The sequence below is a fragment of the Rhagoletis pomonella genome, unplaced genomic scaffold (assembly GCF_013731165.1).
Source record: "Rhagoletis pomonella isolate Grant_MI unplaced genomic scaffold, Rhpom_1.0 Rhpom_scaffold_00003, whole genome shotgun sequence".
NCBI lineage: Eukaryota > Metazoa > Arthropoda > Insecta > Diptera > Tephritidae > Rhagoletis > Rhagoletis pomonella.
The window spans coordinates 78408240-78421684 of record NW_023458557.1 but is presented as its reverse complement, the minus strand read 5'-3'; the positions used below and the strand labels follow the sequence as shown (position 1 = coordinate 78421684).

The following is a 13445-nucleotide window of genomic DNA, read 5'->3' as shown; positions in this document are numbered from 1 at the left end:
TTACAATTCCGATTTTACTGTTTTTGGACCACCCTAATGTATATACATATGTGGCATTTATATATTTTGTTTGCCTTTATTTAGGGTCGTCAAGGCCTCTAGCCATACAAATGAGATTCAAATAATGAAATGTGCTAGATAGATTTTTGTGTTCAAATACGAATAAAAAAGTTAGAGGAAAGACCGAAAAATGTATGTACATATGTGTTTATGTTGGTAAACACAAAATGCGTCGTCGTCGAATGCTTGGCAACAATTTTTGTGGAGATGTTTATTTGATTATTTGTTCTAGCATAAATGGATTTGGGAAATTAATACTAAAACAGTTCGAATTGAAAGAAATGTACTAGAAAGAACAATGAAATCGAAAAATATGGGGCTTATATATTTGCTAGTTAGGCGCCTTGATGTTTTTCTTATAGGGCTATTTCCAGCTCTCAAGAAAATCGAAAAATTCAAAACGGAAAAGAAATTTTCTTATATCAAAATTTCTTAAATTAGTTTGCAGCGCTCAAGAAGAAAAATGCTCGAACATATGTATATTTATTTCTTCAAGAAAAATATTTCTTGTGGTCTTTCTTGAGAGCTGGATTCTAAGCGTATCACAAGAATCCTTATGGCTTAAGTACCCTAGGAGTTTCAGCATTGTTAGCTGAGGGGTGACAGTTTTTTTTACTTTATTTACTCTTTACTATTATTTTTGGATATCTAATCGATTGTATTGAAACATTTTTATTCAAAAATTAGAGTCTCTAAGCTCAAAAGCTGTTTTAAAGTTTTTTGGTAAAAGTTTGAACTATTATAGAAATCATAAATTTATATGCAAACTTTTTGTATGTATTTGTACTTATGTAAGTGCTCAAAGCTTCAATATTAAATATTCAATTTGTGTATAGTCTTTTTGCATTTATAAAAGAACATACTTTGACGTACTAGAAATCGGAAGTAAACATATTTCTTCATCTTAACTTTTGTACCGAAAGTAAATTTGTTTGACAACTTTGTTAAAAATTATGCAAATTTGTCGATAAAACAATGTACATGGTTGGAAAATTTCGTTGACATAGATGAAAGTAAACTTCTTTGGCTTCTTTAATAAGAAATGAGATTTCAATATTGGCAAAAACAAAAACAAGTTGCAATTAAATAAGTGGAGGCACTGTTTTCAAATCTCAAAAAATGGATATTTGGCTATTATGTCTCAAAAACTCGTCTAATTTTTTATATTTTGCAAATGCACAGGTCAGATTACTTGCCGGCTAGTGTAATTGAACACCACCACCAAAAAAATCGCCACACTTTCATAATGAGGTTGTTCTAACCGCCTGAATAGCACACAAAAAAGTCCTCGACTTCATGGGTAACCAAACGCTGTAATCTTTGTATTGCCCGCCACTGACCTATTACTCGTATTTGGACATATTTGGAAATATTTCATATTTTCGGTACTCAATATTTGTAGGGATGCTGTCGCAATAAATAACTGATGCTGCAGCTAATTGCTTGATTGTCGCTCGTTTCGATCAACTCAGTCTTGAGACATGAGAAGCTTAGCTTATTTTTCACATTTTTGTTAACACCTACATACCCATTTGGGCCTCATATTTTAATTACATATCGTCCCCCTTATTACAGAAACATGAATGTGTAAAAATGAAAATGTTAGGAAATTAAGTTTGAAAGATTTTTTTTATGCGAGTTAGCTCTACACTCATGTAACTGACATTGTTAAATATGCGGTTTCCGTATACTCAGGTATTCTACGTTTTAGTATAACATAGAACATCCAAAGGTTAATCAAGTCAACTCAATAACTCAAAATAGGTAAATTTGCATACTCAAGCTTCTGGCATAGGGGGGACGATATAGTACTTAGTATAGGCAAAATATTTATATATTAATGTTTGCTTTTAAAAATCAATATAAGAGAAATAACACAAACCGAAACATGTTCATGCCATCCATATGCACAACAGCACGGTTTTCTGCACTATTTAATACATATTTTAGTTATTATGAATTTTCAATATACATTATAAGATTCAATTGAACGTTATTTATTTAGCTTTACTTCCTTGAAAATCTTCACTTTCCAATTTTCTTATCACATTATATATATGCATACATATATGTATATGTATGTATTTTTACTTTCTTTATTATTCTTATCGCTCTACACTGTGGTTGTTTATCGCGAGTGGGTCAAATCGTTTTACAACCAAAAATAATTATTTTCGAGCACTTATTGTGTGCGTAAAAATCATTTGTTTAACAATATAGTGAGTGACATAGAGTTCAACGTGTTATTTTATTTTTAACCATTTTAAATGAAATATTAACATTTTTTTTTTTAATATACGCGCAGACCCATAAGAACGAACGCTTCAACTAGATCGCGCACATAAGACTGGTCTAAGCGAATACGTTGTCTTCTATTAGGCACACATATGACATACAATCGATCGCTGTTAGTTATCGCTCCCACAACGTGCACGAAGACACAAAAGGGGAGCCGAACTAATGGAATGAATTCTTTTGTCTATGGCAGTAGTAGAGCATGACGAATGTTTGTAACTGAGCCACTGCGAATGTTCGTCTAAAAATGAAACAGTTTCTAAAGCACTGTATTATACTCAACTGGCGTACAGTCAAATATTGGGGCAATGAGAGCGTAGTGGCTACATATTTTAATGTATATGTAAATGTTACCAGCCCTTCGGTTAGTAGCATGCGCTCGCATTTAGGCATACATATCTATTTATCTGGACATACATACATATGTAGATATGTATTTAACAGCCATGAGAACTCGTCGTTTCGTAAACAGTCCAATTTCCATATGTCATAATAAAGTATCAGAAAGATGTGAATATTATATGTAAGTACATATTGCTAGCTTAGAGTGAAAAATTGCTAAGTCCCTATTTAAAAATTGTTTAGGAGAGGAAAAAAACTTCTTATAGCCATTTTCTTCAAGTATTTTGCAAAACTTTGAATATAACATTTTGCGTGTTTAAAGCAAAGCAAAACGCCATACGACTCAGAGGGATTCGATCTTTGTTAAAATATTTCGTACTAGTTTGGCTTTATCGAATTTTCGGAGCTTTACTTGGACTTAGCAAATTTTCCTTTCACTGGATGCAAACGAAAAAACATAAAACAAGGACCTTTACCCTTTTCGAAACGATTCATTTTTAATTTCTCTAGCCTCCTATATCAAAATATGAGCGATATGTACATATGTACATATGTATGTGAAAACGTGTCCAATTAATTAGGTATTACATAAAATATATTTTGTGAGTAGCTTTGTCAGCAACTCAATATACGGTCAGCGTCAAAATAGGTATATTTGGACGTTTTGACGATTTTATCTATTTATATTTTCCATACCAAATTTTTCTTATTTTTTTATAAAAATATCGTTCTATCAACAAGAAATTTTCATCGAAGTTTAAAAATGTTCAATTCGATTTTTTAAGAAAAATTTTGAGTATGCTATTATGTAGTCCATTAAATTTTAGTATAATAAAGTGCAAGTTTGAAGTCGGTAAAAATTACCGTTAATTTTTGAAAATTTCTTTCGCTGAGGGTGTGGCTACCTTCTTTCATATAAAAAAAAGATTGAGTTCATGTGTTTTATGGAAGAAAATGCGGAACATCCTTGGCCAAAAATCTCAAAAATTAACGGTAATTTTTCTAAGGAATCGAAATGAAAATGGAAAATTTCGATGAAAATTTCTTGGTATTTCTGACATTTTCCCCAGTTCTGTGTGAAATTAAAAAAATACGATTCTGGTGGTTTTTGCTGTTGAATGAACTATTATACATATTTCTACAAAAAAAAAATAAGGGAAATTTATAATTCACAAAATAAGAACCCCTACTACTGTTATGTGATTAATGTCTCTTGTCCACTCCTTGCCAACTCTAAGTTGCCAACTCTAAGGGGCGTAGTGGCAACTCTACGTTGCCAAAATAAAAAGTTTTAATTATTTCCGCCGCCAGTCTACATACGTAAGTATATAGTATGTATTAGTATTGCAGATTTTTCTAAGAATTCTTTACAAAATCAATATAGCTGCCAACAAATTGCAGTTTATAGTGTTTGTGGACTGTCTTCAAAATTACTTGTAAAGACGTCGTGTCCCTAGTTGGTGGCAACATAATAAGTCGAAAAGGTTTTTCATAAATTCCTCGAACAGACATACGACCTAAAATCTTGAATCAATAAATCCATTCTTCAAATGAAGAACAAATCGGTATAATAGTAAAGCCTGCTTCAAAAGATTTGATTTCAAATTATTTTCAAAAGGTCCATTACTTAAAACTGAAAGCCTCGCTTTTGTCGACTGATCTTCTACAGTCAGCGTAAATGTAGTGTTGAGATTTTTTAATATGAATTCTTGAAAATTTTTTCATTATATTTTATTTATAACATTAACTTTTTGCACACATAACATATGTACATATGTATGTCTGTTCTAAGTACATAAAAAATTAGAACAAGGTAAAGTCTGCTTATTAGGGGCATGAGTGAAATTTTGCAGACTCGCGACATGTGATAATATCTAGAAATTTATTCACCCACCGACAAGTCACAAGTGCTCATTAAGTAAACGACGCGGTTGAATGCGTGATACAACACATCTGAAGGGATTTTCGCGGGATGTTTATACATATATTCAAGGACATTTGGGGGCAACTTTGGTGGTGCAAATTGTTGAGGAGATAAGGCAATGTGTCAATTATTATAAAAGTAGCAAAGAATGTTTGAGTGCGTTGAACGTGCGGTGCGAGAGTAATTAGGTGTAATTGCTAAATATGTGAGGAAATATTAATTTGAAGTGGAACGTATTAATTGTGCGTCGTCGCACTTGAATATGTTTAATGAAAATTCAAGAACATGCCATTATACATACATACTCGTACCTACGTGTTTCTGTATTAGCATGGGCAAAATAAATATGAAGATGGTGACAGAAAACAATTAAATAGGGATTGTTAATAATGAAGAAATTTTAAGTATACAGACTAATATTTATAATAAAATGTCTCCAAATAAAGTGCTTTAAAAAACTAAAAGTTTGTATTATTGAATTGATAAATTCGTCGGAATATTTTTTGTGTGCATGTTACCGCATAACTTTGGACAACGTAAACCGATTTCTATAATTCTATATAATACCCAGAGGTGGCCATATGCTATTTGGTTTAGATCCGAACATTAAAATTTTTGCTTAAAAATTACTTATATTAATTTATTTTTAAATTTTTTACGGTTTTAATTTATCAATTATTTTTTTGTGTTTATTGTATCATTTTATTTATTTTTAAAATTAATTTTTTACACTTTGATTTATTTTTTACATTTCTTGCATATTTTTTATTATTTTTTTTTTGTATTTACCATATTTCATTTTGCTTATTTTTTACATTTCTGTAAATTTTTTACATTTTCAAACTTATCTAAATTTTTTAATTCTACTTTTAATTTATTTTTCAAATTTGTTTTTTAATTTATCAATGTTTTGGTTTTTTTTATTGTATTTACCATCTTTCGGTAATTTTGTTTACATTTTTAACCGACTTCCAAAAAAGGAGGAGGTTATCAGTTCGTCGGAATATTTTTATTTTTTTTTTTTATGTATGTTACCGATTTCGATAATTCTTTTTGCATCGGAAAGGTAGTGACTCAGAGGTGGTCCCATACTAATCTGGTTGAGATCCGATCAGTGAATCTTGAGGTATATATATATATATTTTTTTTTTATATGGGAGTTGAAGTCGGTTTTTTTTTGCTAAAAATTACTTGTTAATTTTAAATTTTATTTTCTTCTATTATTTCAGAGGTTTAATTACAGTACTATTCTGTTTATAATTTTTTTGCGATACTTTGTATTGTTTTATTTTGTAACTATTGCTTAATGAATAATTTTTGCAGCAATTATCTTTAAGACTTTTTTTTAGGTTTTTATTTTTCCATACTTATTTTAAATTTTTTTATACTTTATATTTTTTTAAAAGTAATTTGTAATTTATTTATTTACTAATTTAAAAATTTTTATTCATTTATTTGTAATTTTGAATTTTTTTTTGTAATTTTTTATTTATAATTTTTAATTTTTTATATTTTTTTGTATGTGAATTTTTATTTTTTTTTTTTAATTAAACTGGGTTCGTTTCTGTTATTCTCCCCACCAAAAGTGTTCAAAAATTATTTAATAAATATCGTCAAGCTTAGCGGTCATTGTATGATGGAAGAAGTTGAAAAAACTACAAAAAGTTTTTAAACGAGTTCTGCGCAAAAACCCTTGTGTTGTTTATTGGTTTAATTTAAAATTTCAAACATCTTTGCTTACGTTTTAGTTTTTATATTACATTTGTTAATTTTTGGGAGTTTTTTTTGTGTATTTCAAATTCATTTGATTTTCGTTTATTAGTATTGGTATATTATTCTCAAAGCCCACAAATAGAAGCATAAAATTAACAAACTGCGCAGCGAAACATAACGAAACAAAAAATAAATAAAAAAATTCAACAAAAAAAAATGTGCCGCTCTAAAGGTCTCGCTATACAAAGGCACTATTAAATGTATGTATTCAGAGTGGCAATCCAGACTTTAGGAGCGCTTGTAAGCGAAAAATATTGAAGCTTGTAATAGGCAGCCCAGCGGCCAATTCGATGGCTTCCTCCACCAACAGCGGTCTGAAGCGGTTTACATGGCAGTTGAATGTAATTTAAATTAATTGGTACGAGACCTTCGGAGTACTTAAAGTGTATGTATGTATGTATGCGCATAAAAACATTAATGGAAAATACACACAAAAATGTTCTTTCTTGTGCATGCATATCTACTAGAGCTTCCATATGTATGTAGCTACGAGCTCAAAACTAAAAATTTATTACTTATGGTTTACCTAACTGGTTATCAATATAAGATTGGATTGTATGTAAAGGAAATATTTAAAATTTTTAATTAGGTTTGCATGAATCTAATTTATGGATGGATATAAGTACATGCATACATTGTATGTATGTATGTACATATATTAGAATATACATACATATGGGTCTATAATATGTGTGTATGTACATGGATAAACAATTTTCAATTAAGTCCGTAACATACAGAGGGTTACATCTATCTTTTTACAAAAAATAGCAAATCATCACTTATTGATTTGTAAGTGACGCGTAGTAAAAAAAAAAAAGCGGAATCGTACCATCACTCAATTAACCAGTTGACAGCATAGCTAGAGGAAATTACACTGCTGCGACACATTATCAAGATCATTCGCTGTACGCTGAATTGTCATTAAAATTGATTTTCGTTAAGCATTCAGATATTCGACGCGAATAACGCGATAAAAATAGCAGTAGTGTGGTAATAATGAAGTGTAAATATTTGCAAACAAGTTCATATTAATAATAGAGTGTGTGCACGTATAAGACCGTGACGTCAAGCCAGACAGAGAGGCGTTACTAACTGACGCCCTGGCGCTTGATTTTTGTCAAGTGGTAATGGAAAATGTCACCAAATTGCCAACAAATTGTAGGGAGTTTAAGCGAATGGTTAAGCAAATGTTTTTTTTTTATGCGCCTGCATGCTACGTAGGCGTTTCATCTAACACCCTAAAGGCTAAATTGATGTAGGCATGTAAGTGACATCAAGGAATTATTGGCTCGTTGATCTTGTAAGTGTCCAGCTTTTACGCCTAATTGGTGCATGGAATTACAATTTATTAAAAAAGCATTTAATACTTGAAAAAAATGTTTGTTCAGTGCTTCCTCTCATCACTCTTTAATGATAGATATGGATGCGACGCGAAAAACTTGTGATGTGTTAGTTTGCGAGAAAAAAACTTCTAAACGAAAGAAATGCTTCTGATTTCTTTGGAGACAAAATTTTACAAAGGCTGGAATTGATAGCCTACTAAATGATCTCCATATGTGTCAAAAAGCCCATTATAAAAAATCTAAATCAAAAAAGTCAGCGTTGTTTTCTCCTAGAAAAAGGAACATACTGCTAAAACATTTCTTTAGGGAAAAGTGATACACTTATCCATGATGACAAGCTCTATGGGAGTCGCCTCTGGATAAATCTATTCAATGCTAGCGCCTTCATTTCGATCTGTTAGAAGCTAATGTGCCTTAAAGTGGAGCATCAGACCTGAATTAGCGAGCTGGTGGAAAAAACGAAAATGAAGTCTAAGCTAGTCGGCATTACGAGGGCAATGAGAACACAGTTCTGCGTACCGTTATCGTGAATGAGATTCTAGGGTTTCTTCGAAAACTCATATCATTAGACAATACAGAAGATACTTCTTATTTAATTCTTATACCCATCCACTCTCAGGGTTAAAGAACAAGGGGAAGGAGTTCCCATTGGCTTGGTGGACTTACATAGATACTTTTGCCTTGCAAGTTATAATTCCAGTTACTACTTTAAGGTATTTTTCCGAAATAGAACCAAATAGGACAATAGAAGTCCAAAACCCCGGAAAGATAACCACATCTGGTATACTGATGGTTCCAAGATCGACCACAGTGTCGGAGCAGGGGTCTACGGTATATCACCCAGAAAGCTACTTTTCGTGGGATACACGTCGTGTTTCTACAAACAAATTTCGCCCTTTGATTGCCGCTTTCTCTTTTCGTGTTCGACTCTAACACAAAGGCAAACCGGTTAGAAAGCTCTGTGCTCGTTTCTTAAAATTTCGCACTCCAGCAGGGCAAAAAAAGCATATTCTCTGCCCTTTGAAGCTTTGCCAGGCAAGATGGTTACCCTGAAAATCAGCAGGTTGCTTAAAACGACAATATTACGAAACACGTGAACTAGACAAGGATAAGAATGCAAAACCACGCACTTTTGCAGGGTTGAGTGTAACATCAAACATATTTTGGACCATTTCAACATAGATAAACTCGGTGTACCGAAGCGGTCTGTGATGAACAAAAAAAAGTACGGGACAGTTACTTCGCACTACATCGAAAACGAAAGACAAAGACAAATCTAAAATATTCGGCATGGAATTAATATTATACATTACAATTACAGCATCCTATACAAATTAGCTATAAATTGTAAACACTTTTGTTTTCGAAATTTTACATGAATCAATTTTGTTTTAGCAACAAAATTTCAGATTTTTTTTGTCGGAACTAATATAAAACTACGAATGCAGAAAATATTCCTGATTACTATTATCTAAATGATTGATTAAAAAGCTTAGTGACGGCTTGACCTGCCTTTGAGTAATCATAAGAGGTGAGTTACTATTGAAATTAATTTAATCAGTAGCTTAAAAATTAATAAAATTCAATAGCATTTTCATACTATACGAGTGTATGTACATACATAAATATGTATGTATGTGTGTATACGTCCGCATTTAACTAACAGCTATCAGCTATAAAAAGCAATAGTAATAAAAATATAAAAATTTTATATTGACCTCGACATTGCAATTGCTCATAGGGTCACGCCGATTTGCACCCTATGACTATTTTCTATTAATATTACACATCTCACAATCAGTGTTTCATAGCATTGCTAACCAAACTTACACTATTGCGGTTTTGTAATATAGAAAATATTATTTAACTAGTAGAAACTATTGCCTAGTAGTCTCGAGATGCACATGGTATATTTCCATTTATTTATTTATGTACATTAGGATGCATTACTCTCCGTACCAAAACAAAAAAAAAAAAAACGGTACTATTTGAAATAGTAGTTGGCGATTTAAAAAATTGTATCAACAGAATCAAAATAAAGAGATTTTTAGAGGTGATTTTCAAATCGGTCTAGCAAATATTAATATTTATTTCGAAATATTTTGTCGGCATTTATTAGTGTTTTTTTGGTTGTGCATCCTAATTTATAGGTATATCTATATAAATAACATCATCGAAAATGATATTTTTTGATATTTTCTCACTTTCTAGAACCTTCGATGCATACATGTCTAATAAATACCTAGATCCGTCATGGTGGTTGTGGCGTTTTTTTTTTTTTTAATATTCCGCAAGACCACAACTACGCACAAATACTCAGAAAGTGCATTCGATTACAGCTAATATCGTTTACTACCGGTAAGGAAGTGTTTACACTTGTATACCTCAACAAATATCTAAGTGTTTACACGAATCTTTTCTTTTTTAATAAGATTGCATAGGCTTAAACGTTTCGAAGCCTTCTCAAGAACATCTTTTTCAAATGCGTAACGAAGACTTAAATAAGTGCCCACTGAATCTAATATTGCCGCTGGGCTCATAATGAACTTGGGTTCCATAGGTAGGAACTGTATGTCGGAAACATAGAACAATTACAACGATTTAACAATTATGAAAGTTTATTAAAAGTTTGGAAGTTTTCGAGGGCGAGATTTCCAAAGTTTTTAAAACTTAAAGGAACATTCTGAAAGTATTCTTTACCATTACGCTAAGAAAAACGTAACATGGTTTTTTCAAACAGCGTCATTTTTGGTTTTTCTATGTTAGCGATTCGAAACTTTTGAACATAAAAAGTATTTTTTAAACAAACTTAAACATAATTCACAGAGTGGTGAAATTTTCATCGAGAATCAGTTGAGCACAATAATAAAATTTCAAACAACGCCACTATGTAGATTGTTAAAAGTTTGTTCGGCCGATCACAGGATGGTGTTGTCTAGAAATTTTTATAGAGAATGAGTTCAGAGGATGGTGTTGTCTAGAAATTTTTATAGAGAATGAGTTCAGCTCAATAAAAAATTTCCAAACAACGCCACTCTGTAAATAGCAAAAACAAATTTGTAATAAAGTACCAGTCGCGTGATTTGGCATGATCATAAGTGAACATTTTTTGAAAGCACACTGTTGTGCGTGTAGCTGAGTGCGCAGAGATGCTTGCTGCAGTTGGTTGCTGCCAAGGTTCAAATCTCGTTGGGCGGAACATATAATTTTTAATTTTTATTTTCGGTTGGTTTAGTTATGAAAAAAGCATCTGTGAAGTACACAACGAAATCGTGTTCAAACGAAAAAATCTCCAAAAATAAATCTGTTCAAAGTAAACAAAAGCTTGTTTGTCGAAAAATCATGTGTTTTTGTTTGAAACAAAGACGATTTGGTTTATTTTTTTTCTCAGTGTGTGTATTGTTTCTTACATTGGTTTAGTTTACGGCACATAAATGGATAAAAATTAAATTTTTATTTAATGACATACCAATTTTTCTCACCTCATTTAAATAAAAACTTCACCCATATGTCATTAAAAAAATAATCCTATACCTAGAAAGAGTGTGAAGATGTATAATACAAGCGGAATAGATCTCAAGCCCTAAGGAAAAGTACCAGCAGTTATTTCAATTACGGGCAATATATACATTGCTAGCCGAAAAGAGAAATTATGGAGAGCGAATAGACTACCAATACCAATGTAATGGACCAACCAATAATCCCGTACGAAATGCCCAACTTGCAGATAATTGATTCGGGGAAAGATGCAGTAATTGGAGGGCATGGATGTTTCCCAACCTGCAGTTTGCGTTGTGACTACACTAAAATGCAAGCGTTTTTCAAAACGCTTGACATTAAAAGGTGCTAAAAGGTATGTATGTACATATGGCACCATATATTTACATACATATGTATCAGCGCGAACGCAGGTGAACACTTTCTTAGATAGCCAGGTGGCAATTCAGAAGCTCTCCTCCACTTCGATTAGGTGGGAAATTATCGAATACTATAAGAGACCGTTAATCTCAGAATCTGATCAAATCTAAATTGCCCTAATGTGGGTCCCAGCATAGAAACATATGTACAGTTGTCCACAAAATAATAGGAGTGCGATATTTTGACAGGTTTTGGCTATTTGTCTTTTGTTTATTTAATGTTTATTATTTTTTTATAAAAGCCTAGCTGGCTATACAAAAAACACCATATAAATTCAGATTTTAAACTTTGTATAAAAATTAAAAAAATTTTGCAATTTTTCACCCAAATTTCAAACTTTTTAATCAGAATCTTTAGAAAAAATTCTGGTATGCAGTTTTGTAGCACATTCAATTCTAGTCTGAAGAAGTGCAGGTTTCAAGCGGCTAAAAAATTCCGTTGATTTTTGGCAATTTTTTTGCTGGCAGTGTCCTCCATATAAAAGAAAATTGTCGACATACTTTGTATGGAAAAAAACCTTAAACACCTTTAACCAAAAAAATTCTCAAAAATCAACGGAATTTTTTAGCCGCTTGAAACTTGCACTTCTTCAGACTAGAATTGAATGTGCTACAAAACTGCATACCCGAATTTTTTCTAAAGATTCTGATTAAAAAGTTTGAAATTTGGGTGAAAAAATGCAAAATTTTTTTAATTTTTATACAAAGTTTAAAATCTGAATTTATATGGTGTTTGTTGTATAGCCAGCTAGGCTTTTATAAAAAAATAATAAACATTAAATAAACAAAAGACAAATAGCCAAAACTGGTCAAAATATCGCACTCCTATTATTTTGTGGACAACTGTATACGGGGATTATACAGCAGATGCGGTTCTATACAAAATGGCCACTGCAGAACTCCCTTAATAATGTTAAGTTGCCTTCAAAATAAGCATCTGTAAGTTTCTAATAGTTCAATTTACATACGAAATGACTTACATTTTGTTCATTATTTTGAAAGAAAATGGAAGCAACGAATGTAAGGTCAACGCAGTCTTCCACTTAGTGACATATGTAATATGTGTGTATGTAATATACAAGGCACTTATACTTTGCACCACAACATGAGGAAACAGTTAAATGTCTATCAATAGATAAGTAAGTAATATGTAAGAGCTTATAATAAATGGGTGAAATGTTTTGCAACATATTCGGAAACACAATAATTTTATTAAGCTGATGATAAGTGGTATAGAAATATACTTATAGAGGTTCATTCGACTATAAGAATGAACGAACATACTCGGATATTTAAATACAGACATGCGAAAGTATTTAGTAAGTAGTAAACAATTGACAACACAAAAACCACCAACAACAAGGAAATTTCAATTCAAGGAAAATATAAACAACAACAAATCAATTGTGCTACAAAACTAAATGAATATAATAATATGCATATGTACATATGTACATACAGTGACTCAAACAAGTAACCGCGTGTGCTTTTTTTCTTCTAAATATTCATAATGTTTTTCGAGTTACATTTTTTATTTGTTATTTATCTATAAAAATATTGTCCAAGCTTTAACCAAAACCATATAAATCATAGTTTCAAACTTTATAAAAATTTAAGAACAATGTTCATCAAAATCTCAATGTTTTAAATCTGAATGTTTAGAACATTTTTGGGTATGCAGTTTTATGGCCCATACACTTTTAGTCGAAGTGCAAGTTAAAAAATTCCGTTGATTTTTTAATTTTTTTTTGTAATGGATTTTTTGCACTTTTTTCCATATAAGCATGA

At 31.4% G+C, this 13445-nt stretch overlaps 1 protein-coding gene across 3 annotated transcripts in view; it reads right to left on the bottom strand.

The window, feature by feature from the left end:
• Window positions 1-13445, bottom strand: part of LOC118735574 — a 61819-nt gene that overhangs the window by 24041 nt on the left and 24333 nt on the right. Inside the window, exon 1 of one of the 3 annotated variants that reach the window (XM_036465391.1) lies at window positions 1943-1959. The exons of the other annotated variants lie outside the window; for them this stretch is intronic. The gene's annotated coding sequence lies outside the window, so the exon portion shown is untranslated. Of the gene's footprint in view, window positions 1-1942; window positions 1960-13445 lie in introns of those variants that run through there. 3 annotated transcript variants of the gene reach the window in all.